We start from the raw sequence: 15,449 nt of genomic DNA on the forward strand, positions 1-15,449 counted from the left end.
AATCACCACAAGATTGTTAAACATGAGAGAGAAAACAGTATGATCCAGGCATCTTCACTACTTGAGAAATGGAATGAGAGAAAAAAAAAAAAAAACTCTTATAAAGATGAAATGTACCTTGCTAGGAATAAGCACAGAGTCAGGAGATTCCTTATGGTAAAAGTTAGTACAATTGGCATGTAGGCCAACAATGAGGGGCCTCCGCAGGAAGCAGAGATATCACTCAGGAGGGAAAAAAGTACCATCAGGGACCCATCCAAAGGGGAATTCTATAAAAGATTTAAAAAAAAAAAAAAAAAAAGGCTTAAGCAGGACAGAAATCCCATTAAGGAAGAAAATAAGAGGAGAGTCCAGAGCTCCTTCTGTACAAAGCAGGAAAAGTATGCTAGCCCTTAACACTCCAGCTGAATGAAGGTGTACGCATGCATGTTTTAAAAGGGGGGAAATCCCACCACTGAAAGGCACATATTGGCTGGTGTCACTACCACAGAGTTAAGTACTTTAATTCAGGAAATGCAGAAGATACTGAATAATCCAAGAAGAACAAAATAATAGTCATATGCAAACTGAACTTGCTGTTTTGAAATTCTAATCAACAATCAGTGGAAATAAAGCAGAGAAAAAGCTATGAATAAAATCCAACACCATAAGATCCCAGACATACAGTGATGCCTGGATAAATCTAAATCATCAGTTTTGGTTTGCGGTACAGGAGTTTACATTTGAACACAGTTGGATCTCAGTCAATTAGCCAGCTCCCATAACAGCACCTTCAAGCTGTATTGATTTCTACAAAAGAAAAGGCACCATAAATCTGCTTGAACAGCATTGCGTCATTCTTTTGGTTGGCTTTAAAAAGTAAATTAAATGTTTTCCATTAGCATGGTAAAGAAGCTATACAATTTTGTTTTTATTTCAAATACAGTCTCAAGTTACGGAACACTTTAGCTAAACTCTGCGGCAAGAACTACATGTTTCATATTTGTAAAGCCAGCAATTCATGCTTATGTGAAACCAGATGTGTACATTGCACAGTTCCCAGGATTTTTTAAGATGTTATTGTTGACCAAAAAAGAGACTCTTCAGTTCAATCAGAGAGTATACTGAAGCAAAACCCAGACTCTTGGGGGTAGGGGGAGAGGGAGGGCAAAAGCGGTGTGAACAGAAGACTTCCAGGAAATCAGCAGTGTGTGAGTAGTGCTGTCATACAACAAAGTGCACAGTTCTGAGAATAAGCATAATATTACTTCAGGTAACAAGAACTCCTTGATTAATTATTCATATAATTTACAACAATTACAGCTGCATCAATAAAAAAATCTAGGGCAAATAAAATCTTCACAACTATAAAGTGCCCTTGATTTTCACCAGAACATTTGGCTGTCTCCTATCATGTGTTTCTGGTTAGCAACACACCCTCCAACAAAGGGAAAAAAGGGACAGAAAGACACAGAACAAACTGATTTGCAGAAAGTAGAAACAGCAGTCAAGACTATTTCCATCCCATATACTACATATCACTGAAAGCTTAGTCTCTTAAACTTTTGTACATGAATCATGCCCCTCCTTAAATATATCCATGCACCCCTGTAGGATTATGCAGATATGTAGTACTAATGGTTTCATAGAAGGTAAAATTTCACTTTTTAAACAGTATTGAGAAGAAAGGCTACATTTATTTTTAGTGCATGGGCATTTCAGCCTGCATTGATTCACATATCCCTAAAGTAAACATAAAAAAGGGAAATATTAGGAGAAAAATATTTGGGGGGGGGGGTCAATTTGAAATTGCTGTAAGATAATTAGTTTTTCTGCTCTGCTAAGGTTTCAGTATAGTATCTTTAATTATTCAAGAGTGATCTTTTTACTGGACTCAAGAAACCCAACTGAAATTTAATTCAAACTAGTAGCAAGCAGAGAGAGAGTACGGTGCAAGGAAGCGGCAAGTGGGCCTAACCAGTCTTGGTGGTCTTACTCCCGGGCACGTACAACAGACCATGAGCGAAGGTTACAGGCTGAAATGCTGACTATGTTACAGGGAAACTGCCGATTTTGATTTTGCTATGCTGGTGCTAGGGCAATGAACTTCAGTCCAGTCTAGAGCTCTTTTGCACTACCTCAATTGCAGTCTAAATGAGAAAGATCAATAAAGAATTAATAGGAAAAATCTGTAATCCTTCTTAAATTAATCAAGAAATACTTATTGAAGAAACCTTCCAACAGTGCAGTTAACACCTTGCAACAGCTATTTTAAAATATTCAAAAGTTGGCAGACCTTTAGAAAGGCCAATGTTTAATCTCAAAGAAATTGGTGGAAAACAATTTCTACTACTTCTCACTTTCTTCAGCCAGCTCTCTACGCAAGTTCAATTAATCTTTTCAGTATGAAGGAAAGGTTTTGCATATATCATCAGTACATTTAAAATCCTGGCTATACTATAGAACTGTAGTATGGTCACACCTCCCAAAAATGGCCGTTTGCAGTGCTGATAGGCCCAAAGTTCAACATCTCCGGATCACATTTCTTTTCCATCCTTCAGTATTTGTCCTTTACAAGCAAAAAGGAGTCGGGATGACCAGATTAAGAAGTACTTATAGTACTGGTAAACAGATATTCATCATATACAAACCTCATTCTTCTCGTCACTGGAGACCATCCTACACCATTTTCTTATTTTTGTGGCCACAAGAAAGGAGTTCTGAACGTGGCAATTAAAATGGGATACATTTGCAAAAAACACAACACACTGTAGAGTTTAGAAACAGTCTGTTTCCTTGTCAACAAGTAACTGTGGATTTATCTTTCCACTAATTTTATAAGGATTACTTCTGGCTCTAGTCTACAACATACTGTTTTCTTTCCCCAGTTTTTGCTATGACAATCAGTTTTTCCCTCACAAGAAGGAAAAAGCCCAGAGATGCCTTTGATGCCTTTGTGTGTTTATTTAGTAAGAAATAAAAAAGAAATCCTCATCTCTCAAGCCAGAGCAGCCACTTCAGCTTCCTTGAAAAATTAATCTCTTACCTCGATGCAAGACTTCTGAGCGCCAACTAAGGCGGCCTGGCCTTCACCTTGAGCAGAGGTTTCCAAACGGAGAGTCGCTCTTGGAGGCAGCGCTCTCACCCCAGAGCTCCCAAAGGCTCCTTGCAGCAGTGCCTGGAGACACAGCAACAGGGAAGGCATTCAGCTTCATCATTATGTCTCATCAAAACCACAGTTGAGACACTCTCCTTTTCAGCTGGATCTGACAGCTTAAACAGGAAAGCAGGTTTCAGTAATCAGAAGTATACGTCCTCCTTTGGAGACCAAAAGGCTGCATGAAGCAGCTCAGCAATACCAGCCAAGCACTCAATCCACTCCAGATTTCTCCATCATTTATATAACTAGTCCTAACGGCAAAAACTCCAAGCTCTGAAATTTAACAGGCTACCTAGAGGTACAAGCTTCTCTCCTGCTCTGCAAGCGCAGACATGGGCCCTGGGAAGGCTTCAGAGTGAAGAGCAGAAGGGGTGAGACGCTGTCTCCTGCAGGGCACCCGTGTGCTGCACTACTGCAGGCAAGAGCTGCAGCTGCCTGCCCCCTCAGCTCACCGAGTAGCCCCCGTTAAAAATACTTTCTCTTGCTGAGAAAGACTTCAAAATAATAGCAAAACCAAAAAAAATTCCTCAAAATCTCCCATCAGAAAAGATGGATAACAAAGAACCTGCCTTCCTGAAATGAATGACATTAATAGCTCCTTTTTATGTGCAAAGCATCCATCCATACAACATATACTAGGTTATAAGATGTGACCTAAAAATATATTTAGGCTTATAATCTTTTGCCTCAACATGCCACTTGGGGTAAGACCTGCTCTAATTGAAGTACACTAAAAAGAAAAGTATTCAAATGCCCGAGTTTTCTGGGGTTTGGCTTTATTCGACGGTATACCCTCGAGCACTGGCACAAGCAGATGGCACAGCACCTCCTTTTCAGCAAACATTTCAGAGCATCTTCAAGTGATTTTAATTTTCTAATCACTGTTATTCACTCTAAAAACAGAACTGCAATCAGGGTCCTGACTATACGATGAAACACGGAATTCCTATGCTAAAAATCTCAAAACTATTTGCAGAAACTGTTTAAGCACAAATTCAAGAAAACAGTTACCTCGGAGTTAACACAAAAAAAGATGCAACATCTGTCAGATACCAGTTATTTCATTTCTCTCTCTCCTTTCTCTCCTCCCAGTTTTGGAGGAATCTGCCCAAGTTTGGGTCTCAATACGAGTACATATAGGATGGCTGGTTCACTGGCTTTGAAGACTGCTGTACAGGTGGATGAATTTAGCATATGTTTTCCTGGAGATTTGCTGTTCTTTGAAATAGCAGCACAACAAAAAGCAAGAAAGGGAGTTCAGACAGATGGGTGTCATCTCATAAGCAGCTACAAATTAGAAAGAATAAAAGAAACATTAAGGCCTAAGCATATTCAGAGAGATGTAGCTTTATAGCTACTCGGTTATTAAGGGACTACTGTAGTATTATTCTGCTATTTGGTACAAAAGCAAAAATTAGAAGCATTTTATAATCTTAAACAAGTGAGAGAAAAATGGAAAGAAGTTTGCCAATCTTGACTTGTTTAGTACAAAGTCCAATTTCCCAACAGAGACACTTTCTATTTTATTATTAAATATTATTTTGATATTTCAGATCAGCAGCAGCAATTCTGAACAGAAATTCCTCTCAGTTTGAAAACTCAAGCAACTTTGCAGGGAAAAGGAGGCCACAACTCAGTTTAAGAACCCAGTGAATTCATATTGAACAAGTCAGAAAAAAAGGGAGCATGTTCTTTGAGTGCAGCTAGCATGTTCCAGTCATGTTTCCTGGCCTACAGCTCGAGCAAGTTCAAGTACTTCAACTCTGAGTTGAGTGACAAACATTACAGATAGGAATGGCTTACTGCAGGACAGAAGACACCTCTGAAATCCCTTAGAGGCACTAGTACCTGCATGCACTAACTGTTCAAAGAGAAAAGACACAGTGACAAAATACTGCAGAGAAAAAGATTTGTCTTCTCATGCAGGAAAATACTCAGCTTCACTGATCAATTCCTCCCCTTCTGCCCTACTGAAATTTGAGTTCTTTGTTTTCGACATCCTCTGCAAGTGAAGGTTGCGGTTTTAGAGTCTACAAAGAATAGTGGTTCTTGCTCCCAAATTTACATCTGGTGCTGTGGTAATTCAATCACCAAATCAAATAATTCATGTTTAAGACAAAGAAAGTATGGCACGCATATGCGTGCGTGTGAATAAGTTTTATATAAAGTATTTGCAGTTATTAGTCAAGAGCTTCTCTGAGAATTGTACTTCAGAAATGCTTTTATGAAATTTCTGTTGTATTTATAGACTATGTCTTGAGTTTCAGCCTTTTAGCCTTAGAAACCTGGAGCCTTTCAGGACACGCACTGTTACCTGCTTCACTGCCCAATATCAACAGGTCTTTAGATGTTCTTTCCGAAAAGAGTTTTCATTCTTTTCAGAAGGAATAACCTCATTTGCTATGTTCTTCCCTTTCTTCAGTCTCTTCCTAAGGATGAAGTCAAAGTTCTAGTACTTACAAAAATACACATCTTAAGGAAGACAAGCCAAACCTAATTCAGAAGGATCAGCGAATGAATGAATGGACTCCTTATTCTAACAATCCCAAAGGCTCCTATCTAAACCTTCAAACCGCACTTGAGTCTACCCTGAAGTTTCCATAATCCAAATTTAAGTCTTTTAAAAAGGCAATATTTCTTGACAAGGAAATAAGCTGATATGGAAACTCAGTAGCAGGCGATTAAACAGTTGATAACTTGACGCTTTGATAAGGCATTACCTTAATCACTGTCACTTGGAAGAAACCAAAGTCAAGAAGCTGCACCTGGACAGCTGGAAGGATCTAACTACCCAGATAAACAGGATATGGTTTCTATGCCAAAAGAGATATGAATGCTTTCTGCAGCTAAACAGAAAATGGATCCTTAGAGAATACAGTCTAACACAGCAGACAAAGTATAGGGGACCTGAGCATATAGCTAGAAACGAGGAACTATTTGCCAGTGAATTTTATGCCAAAAAGATTCCATTTCCCTAATGTATACCCTAAATTTTCACAGGCAGGAGTCCTGCCTCACTATTCTTTTACAACTCTAATGCTTTCAGGCAAAAAAGTCAAATATAAATTAGAAGGTGTAATAAATGTAGAGAACACGATTTTCAGAAAATATTAATTAATGGAGTTAGTTAGGAAGGGATCACATCCACTAATTCTGGCAGTTTCTACTCACGCAGATGGATAAGTTCTTGTTAAAAATAAAAAATACGAATGGTAGCCTCCTTACATATTCTGTTTTAAACTAATGAAAAGATAGAGAAGTTAAGCTAAAAAAAACTCAAAAAAAAAAAAACCCACAGGAGTCAGGCTTCCCACAATTAACGATAACATGTTCATGCTTCACATAGCATTATGAAACGTATAACTTTACAGTATCTATGCTGTCAAATGTAGGCATATACATCTTCAACAGAGCAGGTTTTACTGCTGAGTTAGGAATCTTAACTTTCATATTTTCTGACTTTATACACATGGGATAAAAAGTAAACCAACTAAGATCAAGAATAATAAATTTCATCCCAAAGAAAGACACATGAGAAACTATTAAGAAGTTTACTCTCCACAAAGTTTGATGAAAATATTGCTAATTTTCCTGACCAAGAGTTCCATGAACTGGATTACTGAAAGGCAGCAACTTCTTCTCAAGTCTAACAATTTCATTGCCACTATTTTTGTTGCTCTGTAAAGACTCAGTAGCAACAGTGCTATACAGCCACTGTATACCGTCAGGGTGTATACAAATATATTAAATACATTTAAAATGTATTTACAAGAACAGAAGGTACATTAATCTCTTAAGCATTAATTATACTGAGAGAAAGCTTCGATTAGAAGCAGATTACCAAGTCCAGCACACTAATTTTTTGCCAGTTTGCATGTTTGAAAAATTCATAAAAGATGACAGAAAAAGAAGATTTTAGTTTTTGGGTAACTGTTGCTGACAAAAATGCATTAGTTTTTACCCACATTCTCAGATTCTCTTTTCTAGTCTTTAAGATTGAGGGTTTAGTTTCAGATTTGTATCAGTTATGGATTAAGCACTTTGTGTTTGTGGAAATACATGCATCAGTTATCGACAAGTTGTCATTTTATGTGTTGCTGCACTACTGATCAGGAAAACAAGACCGAGTCCTTAAAGCAATCATATGATTATTTACAAAAACGGAGCAGAAAAACTTCGGAGACCTTCCTCAGTGGACTTCCTACAAGTTCATAGCATTACATGATAAAATATGCATGTATTTCAAGAACTTTCTAATAAAAGTCTAGCACCTTCCTGGAATGAATCATGAACAGTCATTAAGTGTCAAAGAAAAAAATAATAATAAAAAACCCCCCACAAAAACAAGGTTTGCTGGCCAGTGTTTTACCTAGTCCTGCAGGTTATTTCCTTTGCTCTTAATTGTAGGAAAAGTATAGACATTATGAGGGAAACAATTAGGGTTGTTGGAGTATCAGTAGGCAGCCCAGTAAAACAGGACTCCAAACATGAACAAATTAGAAAAGTTTTTGGTGGCAACGGAATGATACGGTAGAGCACATTGCTGCTGTAACTATTGTCGTTTCACTGAGAGTAATGCAGATGATCAGCCTGCCAGGCTGGCTGAAACTGATATTTTTCCATCATGCAATTTTCTTCATGTGTCCGAGGGACGAGCACTGGATGCTGAGTAAGTTAAAGACAAAAACAAAAAAGCACGGTCAGATTCAAGTCTGGTAAAACAAACAAGTAATTACTGGGGCTCTAACTTGTGATTATAAACGATGCTCAAGAAACAAAACTGTTCAATTCTAATCAACATTTGGGCATGAAAATCCTAAATGTGAGGTGCAATTTTCAAAGAAGGTGGATGCAACCGTAGCGGTGAAAGCACTCCTAAAAGTAACTCCACTGAGAATGAATGTGTTCTCCCGATGAAAAGTCCTTACACAAACACAATTCAAGATGCACTGAAAACTGCAACTATGAACTTATGAAGAGCATTTACATGCTAATATACCGTCTCCTGTCTTCGGCCTGGGTGAATACACACCTCTAGACAAAGAGGCTTGAAAGAAGGCAGACTGTGCCCTTGAGAAGGTTCCTGGATCCTGTGAAAACAGCAAGCTAAGACTTCAAAGGAAAGGTGATGAAGGAAAAACACAGGCATAGGATGAAAAGTAAATACAACGATTCAAGCGGCAAGAGAAGACATACTTAAGTAGTGGACTGGTATGCTAAGTTATTCTACATAAACATTACGAGGAAATTCAATCAGAATAATCAAGTGTCTTAAGTTTCCTTTGTGACAGGAAATAGAAAAATACCACACTGCATTATTATTGTATTACTGAGAACCATATATGAAACAAGACTTGAAAGTAAGGCAAATGAAGAAGCCCTTCATAAGGGTTTCGGGCAACTTCTCCAGTATTTAGGAAAGGGCAGTAAAGCTCCTCAAAAAGGGCAGCATTAATAACACTGCACAGATGCAGCTCTAAAGTAATGAAGAGTCATTTGCTCAGGCATTCCAATGTATATGCCAATAAGATTCGTGGCTTAGGAGTCCTGAAAGTGGTTTGAGACTTGGACATAGCCCTGGCGGTTTCTGTTTACAGAAACAGCATACCCCCCATTTCAGAGTCTCTTTACTGATCATCCTGGGAACATACCAACACATATCATCTTAAAGAGCATGGTATCCAAAATACAAAACTTGCCGAATCATGTCCTAGGTATAAAACCTGAAGTAAAGCAAATACTCAGACATCCTAAACTGTATGAAGTCAGAAGAATGAGAAAAGCAATTTATATTTGCATTGATTTCGTGGGACTCTCTACAGTGCATGGCATGCCTACCTTTTGGCAATGCTTGTTTTTTTTTTTTTGAGTTTGTGATTTAGAGTTATTTATGTTTCATAATCCACAAGAAAGCATAACTACTTTGCAGCTCATGAAATGCAAGCTAGGTAAATGGCTTGACTGTAGGATAAGAGGAGCAACCATACGCTAACACTATCTTTGCCTGCTATTTAGGTGATGAATGCTGACTTAATGATGAAACATTCACAAAAATATACATGAGAGTAATCAAATGCAGCTGAAAAAGGAATCACGCGCATTACCCCGACTACATTCTCACAAAACACTCTTTAAAAATTTTAGGCATTAGGTGCCATTAATAAAGCACCTAATGGGTAGAGCTAGAAGCAAAGCTAAGCATGAGAAAGATTTTAGACAACAATGGTGACACCTCTCTGACTTTCAACAGGGATACCATTGTCATTTTAAGAACAATCTCTGGAACGCATGGAAGGTTTCAGAGGCTTTTGTAGTATCAGAGAGATAGGCAAGCGTCACTGGGGGTCTCCAATGGATTTGGAGCTGTGACTGGTCTTGCTGCAAATCCGCCACATTTGGAGAAGTCGGTATTTTCCACAGATTACAAAATGAAATTGCTGTAGGCATCTCATCTTTCACATCTTGTTATAGTCACAGAAGATGGGCAGCTCAAGAGACTAGGAGCCTAAAGCTTTCTGCTTAGGGACTAAAGGGCCATGAGATGCAGATGTATGAGTTCTGCCTCACCTACGACAAAGGGGTAAGGAACCACATTCAGAACAATCACAGCAATACCTAATACCATTAAGCGAGCAGATCAAGAATCAAGATAGCTCTCAAGTTTCCAGAACAGAGTTAGACCATGAGGTAAAACTTGCCCAAGCAACTCTGGCAGGGATTGATGCCAGGAAACTACAAGCATGGTTCACCAAAGTAACCAAAAGACTAGCAGCAGGCAGTACGGCACTTTTGTCAAGACTATGGGAAGGCCAGGAAGCATGAAACTGCCAGCCTCTATGCACATAAATATATGCAAGTTCTCTTCCATAATAGCAAAGGAAAAAAAAAAAAAAAGACCAGCAAGGTATCTGCACTTCAATATTAAAGAAAAAACCCACACTGAATTACTGATGGCAAGATTAAAGGAGACACCACAGATTATCTAGACTAAACATTGCATCCTGAAGGACCCTTCTCAAGTACATCTTACACAGTGAGATAAACTTACTTTTGCCCTGTGTTTCCTGGGGCAGCGACAGCCATTTAGAGTGTATGCACAACAGTTACTAAATAACGAGCCATGTACACTTTTTGAAGGAGTTTCAGACCATCTTTGTTTGCTCACTGCCCAGCACAACAACAGGATTTAAAATATAAACTTGAGAAGTAGAATAAGTACAAATAACTAACAAGAGACACGTGCAAACAGAGGACAGAAAACACTTACACGCTTTAGAAGAAATAAGAAACAGTCAGCAAGAGGAAGGAGTCAGTAAAAGGGAGCAGTCATTGATATATCTATTTATATATTTAATAAACATGATCGAAATACAGGTGGCCATTACAGCCTCTTGAGGCAGATTTTTCTCCAGTCTGACAGACCCCCCCATCTCACATATCTACATGCAAATTTACAGTTAAAGTCAGTAAGAAATTAAAACCCCAAAGTAGTACAAATTTAACGTGATCCATGTTCACTTGAGGCCAGCCCCTTGCTTACACTGCATTACACTGAAACTGTGCAACTCTCTTGCAGTGTATCGCACCTTAGTATAATCACGAGGACTAACCTTTTTCACTGTCATTCACCTGTAATACAGCTACTCCTTAGCTATTTTACTGCTGTGGCAGGGAAGGACACAAATAGGTGAAGTTAATTTTGGACTCTATGTCAGTCAACAGGAAAACAAAATAAAGGAAAGTTGGCACTAAAAGATATAAATATACATAGTATTTTCTAACGCAGGTAATATAACCCTAAATCCAGACTTCAAAATACTACAGTCTAAGTTGCTAGGAATAAGAACATATGACAAGGTTTGACTTTGTTGTAAGCCCACAGGGTCAAATTTGTAAAGAGGAGATAAATCACAGAAATACTTCTAATATTTATTTTTCAAAGCATGAGAGCAAGCGCCAACATATTTGTCAGGGCTTATGAAGTACTCCAGCACTGAAAAAAATAGTAACAAAGTCAATATGTTCAAGAGGGTACAGACCTGAGCCTGATACAGGCTACAGCAAAATCACCTGTTCCTCCTTCAGCAACAGGAGAGGGAGTAGAGCTATCTGCCTGGTAGCCACAAAAAGCGTTTCAGCCGATTAGACAGCTATCGACAAATTGGCACTCAGAAGATAACCTATATACTGAAACATGTACTCCTCAGCACAGCAGCCAAGCCTAGTCCCCTTCAGCAGTCAAGCTGGAGGACCCAGTAAAATGCACCACAGCAATCTGGGCTCCCACACCCAGGTTTCTTTCCCATCAGATCTGGGTGTAGGGAAGCTCTTGGGGACAGTGCCCAACAAGGAAAGGCCCCAGGACCTGCGCTGGGAGGCGCTCCAGGACTGCGCATTACACACCTATCCAGGGACTCAAGTACACTCAGGTCAACGCACCTCAGATGAGAGACGTTATAAAGTTCTCCTAGCAACTAGGTTAAAGAATGATTTTTTTTTTTTTAAATACACCTAGTATTGGACTGTAGAAGACCAAAAAAAATTATTACCTCCCTCCATTCCCTGTTTCAATACTTCACTGTTATCATTGATAGGAACAGTAAAATGATATCACAACTTACAGGGGAAAAAATACTGAATATACTCACTAGTAGTATAATAATATTAGCATAATACTATATTATACTAGTATATACCATTTTAATGATGCAGTGCAATGAATCCTAGCACCACCCCCAAGTGTTTCACTGATACTAGACTTCTTATGGAGTCTTTTTGCCTAAACTCCAAGAAATGGAGCCCATGTCTAGGCTGTGGCTTAGTCCTTTGGACAATCCAGTAAATGTTTACCTGAGCAGCAATTAAATACAATCTCTCAGCTTGGCAATCTCTCTAACTTTAGAGGCATTTAATAACGTGATGTCGTCATTCTGCACGCATTTTTGAGAAGAGAAGGAAACAACTTCATATACTGATACAACACTAGCTTAAAAACAGGCCATTCAAGGCAATTCTATTTACACTAGTAAAAATTTATACAAAGTATCAAGCTTATCTACTTTTCTTGGTTTTAAATTAGTTATCAACATCTGGTTACTCATTAAAATTGGTTTAGTTAATACAAATTATTACTACCCAAAATTTCAGTGCAATTCTATAATAGTTCCATATCCAACAGGAAATGAATCCAGGTAACTGTACTGCTCTAAGTAACAGGAAGCTGGCAAATACATGGAAGGGGCAAGCAGCCAAACCAACTATTAATGCTAAGAGCAGTATAAATCAACAATTTGAATCAAAAGATTCTACGCTTTCTTTCTGAAGCCACTTATAGCTTCTTTTATAAACGTTTATCAACCTTATATCAAGTCATTATAAAATGTGAAGAGCTGTGCAACTATTGTGACCTTTCTAAAGCCACTTACAGCTTCTTCTATAATATCAGGTTGATAAATATTTAAGCCATTACAACATGCAAAGTATTCTGCAACTACTGCCACTTTAATCCATCAGCTTGACCTTGACTTACACCACTGTCTTTGTGAAATGTTAAATCAGGTGTGAAGCTTCACAGATATGATATTACCACACGATTCTGATAACTCAAACCTAAACTTTTGACACATTTTATAGCTTATGTTATTTATAATATCACACAGGACTCTCCTCTACAGTCATTTCAATATCCCTACATACACTGCAAAAGAGCCATAGATAGCTGATAGGGCTTTTCTATGAGTTGCCATCTACCTGGTTTTCTTTGATAACTCTTATCCACATTCAGCAATGATGCAGTCGGGAGAAGGAAAGAGCTACAATATTAACAAAAGGCTTTTTTATTAATAAAAGGAACAAGATTCATAAAATGGATAAATTACTAACAAGTAGGCATGCTATATAAATAGTAGCTCACAAGACTTCTACACAGATATTTCACAGCAGACAGAACGCATGAGCGCAACACTGCCATGAAACCAGACAGTTGCACGTGACTGTTCCATGAGGCAAATACTTCTTTTTATTCTGAAACCCAGGGGCAAGGGAGAGCCCATTCTACACCGTCATTCATTCTGCACTCAATTACCTTTTTTTTTTTTTTTTAAATAATAAAGATGGACCACTAAAGCCCACTCTATTGACAGTTCTTCTAGGTAACTTTTGGAATTTCACATGATTCTACAGTTACAAAAACGCTAGTTATTTGGGATACAAAAAGATTTCCAAACATACAAGTAACATTTGGCATATCAAAACATGCATTTCTTCATTTAAGGTATTTATACATCTCAATGACAGGAGTTATTTTCTTTTAACTCTGATAAGCAGTACATTTTTGGAGACTGACGATTTTATGCTAAAATGCATTATTTTGATAATTTCACTACACTAACAAAACATCAATATGGCATTCTCCCTCTAAAATTAGATAACTTTTGCTATACTAGGTATGCTGAGGTTCCTGCAGAAAATTGGTTATAAACTTAACTACAAGAATAGGCACCCAAAAAAGTATTAAACCCTAAACATCGAATTTGAAAGTTCTGAGTTGGAAGCTCAAATATAAGGCCACCTAACAAGGTGCCCACATACAACACAAAACATAAGTTTTATTTCGCCTTCCATGAGCCTGACATTTAAAGAATTAAACAAAAGGATCCAGCATCTAAAGAGCTTGTGCCTCGATCTTTATTGGAGTGCTATCACTTCTACTGCCACATTTTCCTGCTGTAAAAGTGATACATTTAGTATGTTTATGGGTAAGAAAGGAGGAGGATACATCTTCACAGATGCCTGCCTCCCCAGACCCTACTGAGGGGTTTCATGTGACGTAATTCCAGACAGGGTATGCTTCAATTTGCTTGCCATGAAGTGTGAGGCGTAATTATTTCATTACACTGTAAAGAAGAAAATAATATACTAAAAGTCACCATTTGGTCACTATAAAAATTGCAATATAATCTGTGGGACAGGAACAAAATTTGATAGGAGAGAAACGTCAAATTATTTTTAGCATATTTCAAGTATTGATAATAAAGTTTGTTCATTCAAATAACTAAACAGATTAACTTTTTAAAACCTAGGCAATTTAAAATTATTTTCAACCTATAAAGAATTGCTTAGAGCAAGCTTTTTTGGTATTGACACTACTTTAGGTACTTATACTGCACAGCAATTTATTCAGAAAGTTATAATTCAGTTCAGGGTGGGCGTCAACTGACTCGCTTCAAAGTCTGCTGCACATCCACAGCAGTTATTCAAAAAGAAGATGCAGTTACATTAGTCATTCGGGCTACTACGTCTAAGCCTTTTGCACATCTCACTCAGGACCTGCAACTCCACACATTTGAAGGCCTCCCCTGAAAGCAATAAATATATCAAATCATGTCTCTTCTCAGTACAAAAGTAAGTTTTACGGAGTAGATACGTATCACTGGCACCTCCTGTAATAGCAGACGGGCAGGCTCTCAGTCTTCCTCCTCACATATACAAGTTCTTGGGCAAGCCAAGGCAAGGGGAAAGGAAAGTATAAATACAGGAGTCCTGAACAAGCTTTTTTCTTTTTTGAAATAACTTAGGATGACTTTTCATCCCCCTTAAAACTTCATTCCTTGAAGCAATGTTAAATATGGAAATACAGATAACGCTCTAAAACCTTAGAATCTGAATGAACTACTGCAGATACAACTTCAACATGCCAACACAGGTGGCAGCTAACTACCTAACCCATTTTTTGTCAAGTACAGCAGCTGTAGGTCATAAACAGTGTATTTTAGAGAAGTCTCTCATCTTGATTTACAAACCTTACAAATTGATGGAAAAATTGTTACAACTCCTTTGTAAGTTGTTCCATGATTAATTACTCTAATTTAACTATCTTGGCTTTTGATTTTAGGGTCACACACAAACTTAAAGAAAAAATAACGACTTCCAACTTATAAACTCTTATAAACTCTAATACAGTAGACTGCTGCAGCTGAAAGAGTCAAGAAAACTATTTCTCTATTCTTTCAGTTTATATATTTGACACCACTTCGCATGTAGTCACTAAATACACTGGAAGAGGGACATGAGCCATTTTTGAAGGAATTAGATTTCGTATTTCTGGGTGCCCCTTTGTATACCTTGTTTCCTGATTACTTTACTGTTTCCTATATCCACAACACCCAAATAACAACAAGGACACAACTATGTATCACACACTACCAGAGTTACATTTTTCTAATTTTGTCATTCCCATACTGCAAGCCTCTTTGCTGCCACCAAGAAAAAAAAGCCGGGGTGCAAGGGTTAAAAAAAGCTATGGGGAAAA

At 38.0% G+C, this 15,449-nt stretch overlaps 1 protein-coding gene across 5 annotated transcripts in view; it reads right to left on the reverse strand.

The window, feature by feature from the left end:
* FAM110B (family with sequence similarity 110 member B) overlaps nt 1-15,449 on the reverse strand; it is a 120,899-nt gene that overhangs the window by 83,595 nt on the left and 21,855 nt on the right. For 4 of the 5 annotated variants that reach the window (XM_068932653.1, XM_068932654.1, XM_068932655.1 and 1 more), the window contains one exon: nt 3,026-3,157. The exons of the other annotated variant lie outside the window; for it this stretch is intronic. The gene's annotated coding sequence lies outside the window, so the exon portion shown is untranslated. The remainder of the gene's footprint in view (nt 1-3,025; nt 3,158-15,449) is intronic. 5 annotated transcript variants of the gene reach the window in all.

Source organism: Struthio camelus, chromosome 2 (genome assembly GCF_040807025.1).
Source record: "Struthio camelus isolate bStrCam1 chromosome 2, bStrCam1.hap1, whole genome shotgun sequence".
Lineage (NCBI taxonomy): Eukaryota > Metazoa > Chordata > Aves > Struthioniformes > Struthionidae > Struthio > Struthio camelus.